The sequence below is a fragment of the Nicotiana tomentosiformis genome, chromosome 8 (assembly GCF_000390325.3).
Source record: "Nicotiana tomentosiformis chromosome 8, ASM39032v3, whole genome shotgun sequence".
In the NCBI taxonomy this organism is placed as follows: Eukaryota; Viridiplantae; Streptophyta; class Magnoliopsida; order Solanales; family Solanaceae; genus Nicotiana; species Nicotiana tomentosiformis.
In genome coordinates this window covers 83,051,530-83,054,291 of record NC_090819.1, presented here as the reverse complement: position 1 = coordinate 83,054,291, position 2,762 = coordinate 83,051,530, and the positions used below count along the sequence as shown (strand labels likewise).

Below are 2,762 nucleotides of genomic sequence, written 5' to 3'. Positions count from 1 at the left end.
GGGATTACACTGGGTCTGTTGTTGTTGGATGACGACTGCCAATTATGAAACCTAAGTCAGATTATAAGGTTAATAATGTTAATTGTTCTAAGATCAAAGTTCCAAGTATAAAATTTGATAGATATCTGAACGAGGTAATGTTATTTAGATTGTGAGCTTATATAAAAGTAATTAACATATAAATGAAAAATCTATCACTTGCGGGGATAGCTCAGTTGGGAGAGCGTCAGACTGAAGATCTGAAGGTCGCGTGTTCGATCCACGCTCACCGCAATAAATAAGTATTTTTATTAATTTTGTTTTTTAATCACACATATATTTCTGTAACCAAAGAAGGAAAAAAAATAAAAAAAAGCAAATACTCCAGATACTCTCCTATTGTTGCTTCTCCTACCTCTTTTTTCGCGACCTAACCAAAATGAAAAAGAAACATATATACTAGGCGTATTAAAATAATCAGCGTTTTGCTTTTTTCATTCCACTTATTTAATTTAGAATTTTTGATTTTAGAAAGAATTGAAAATTTGAGTGTAAAAATGTCCAAAATATATTATTTCAAAATAAGATAAAGAAAACACTTGTTCGAAAAAGAAAAACTACAATAAAATTTACGAACTCAGTTTTTGAAAACTTAACATAAACGCCACCTTAGTTATTCCATGATTATTATAGTGGCTTTGCTAATTAAAGAATGAGGTCAAAGAAATAAATATAAAATTCTAAGCATGCATGGGGTATTAATTAAGTATATCATGTGAGGTCTAGTGGAAGTCTATAAAGCTTCCAAATTTCTAAATTTTGATTAAGTATTAAGCAAAGCTACCTTTGAGATGGAACATTCTATAATTATGGGATTAGTCAAAGAGATTAAAAGCCTATGGTGGACTTCTAACGGCATCTATTTTGTCCAATAATCCACGTTTTTGGTTCATTTTTCATAGCTGCCCATAATTAATCATATTGTTATTTATATATGGACTGAGCACGTTCCAATCGATACGCCGATTTTATTGAGATAATTAACATCTATAAGTAAATTCTGTGAAAATTATGTACGTAGTTTCCACATATTTGCACGTCCAGTGCGGTTAAAACAAAAGTTTAAAGAAAGTTTTCTTGTTTTGCCAAGTTGTGGACAATAACAGCAGTTGGATATTTTTCTTATTGAAGCTATAGCCTATATAAAACTTAATAATATATTTAATGATAAGCGAAAAGATATAAAGTAAGTAAATTGAAAATTCTACTAAAACAATATACCATGGTGCAATTCTGCTCTAGCAACTAGTAGCTTCTGATCAGAACATTGTCAAAGACCTGTTAATATACGGTATTTGTAAAATAATTCTGGAGAAAATAAAATAACATATAAACAGAAATGTAAAAGAAACAGAATTTAATCCGAGCCCACTGAATTCACAGTGTTTCCTTAAGGAATTTAATCCCCTCCTAGTATCCAAGGTTGTGGATTATTTCCTCCCATAATAGAACGAATTACACACTGGTGTAGCGGTACTTCAAACCCCAGTGTTTCAGCGAACACAAAGATCGGTAGCAAATCACACTTACTGTTGGTTTCTTTGTAGTTAAAACAATGCAGAAGAAAGGAGGAGAACTCAGAAATTCGTATGAAAAATCTGAGAGAATGGACTGGTATTTATAGCCAATGTTGAGCTTAAACTGAAAAGTTGCAACTCTTCAAAACTGAAGAGGTGCAACTCTTCAGAAGGATTGTTTTTGTAAAACGGCCATAACGTAACGTAAATGACTTTTACAAAAAGTGAAGGGCATATAACGTAAATGGCTTTTACAAAAAAACGAAGGGCATATAATGTTTCGTCCATTTACAAAAAACGGATATTTAAATTTGGTCCAAAAAATCAATCGAAGTCAAGCGACGACGACGACGTGAGGCTTACCTTCTTCTTAACTCTTTAAGAGTTAAAAGAAGAGCAATTGTATATATACCCATCAAAAACCTTTTCATCTTCCAATATGGGACCACGTCCCTTTGTCAAGGAGGTTGTGAAGAGGGAAACTCAAATATTTTTAATTTTTCTCCATTTTCCATTCACACTCTTTTAAGCTATATTTAAGCTTAAAAAACCCAACAAGACCTACATTAGGTACACTCATAAGTATTATCGAAAGAGAACAATATTGATAAGTAAAGTGAGAGATGCAGGAAAAGCCAAGATCGATATATAAAAGTAAGAATTCTCTTGACTTAAATTTTTCTTACAATAAGGAGACACAAAGTAAAGATAAGGGTTCATTTCAGGGGTTTCTTTGGGTAGTAATGTGAAAGCATTGGACATTACCTATACAAAGGAAACAACATCTGAATATATCTTGTAAAAAATTACCCAAAATTAGAAAATTCACCAAGAAAGTCCAACAAAGTAATGGAGGTATCACCTTTAAAGGTATGGATAAAAGAAGAATTATTGGGAATCTTCAAATGGCAGACGTGCTAATTAAGAAAACTATTACCCATACATAAATCAAAGGCACAAAAGAAATGAAGAATTAACTTAAATAACGGTGCACTCAACCACTTAGACTAAAAATAGTCGACAGATATAAAATATACGTATAATTTTTATATACTAATCATGTATAATCAGAGTATTGCATTCTTCCTAAATGTCATTCCAAAGTTGTCAAATCACGGTATAAATTTATCATACACATACCCATGGGCCCAATCCATATGATCCCGTTAACACAATCTCGGCTGAAATTCTTCCTTCAATCTTATC

The 2,762-nt window shown here is 31.9% G+C and overlaps 1 non-coding gene across 1 annotated transcript; it reads left to right on the top strand.

Annotated features, from left to right (window-relative positions):
• Positions 1-200: 200 nt before the first annotated feature.
• Positions 201-273, top strand: TRNAF-GAA (transfer RNA phenylalanine (anticodon GAA)). Its single transcript has one exon. It is a non-coding gene; the product is annotated as a tRNA-Phe (tRNA).
• The last annotated feature ends 2,489 nt before the right edge of the window (positions 274-2,762 follow it).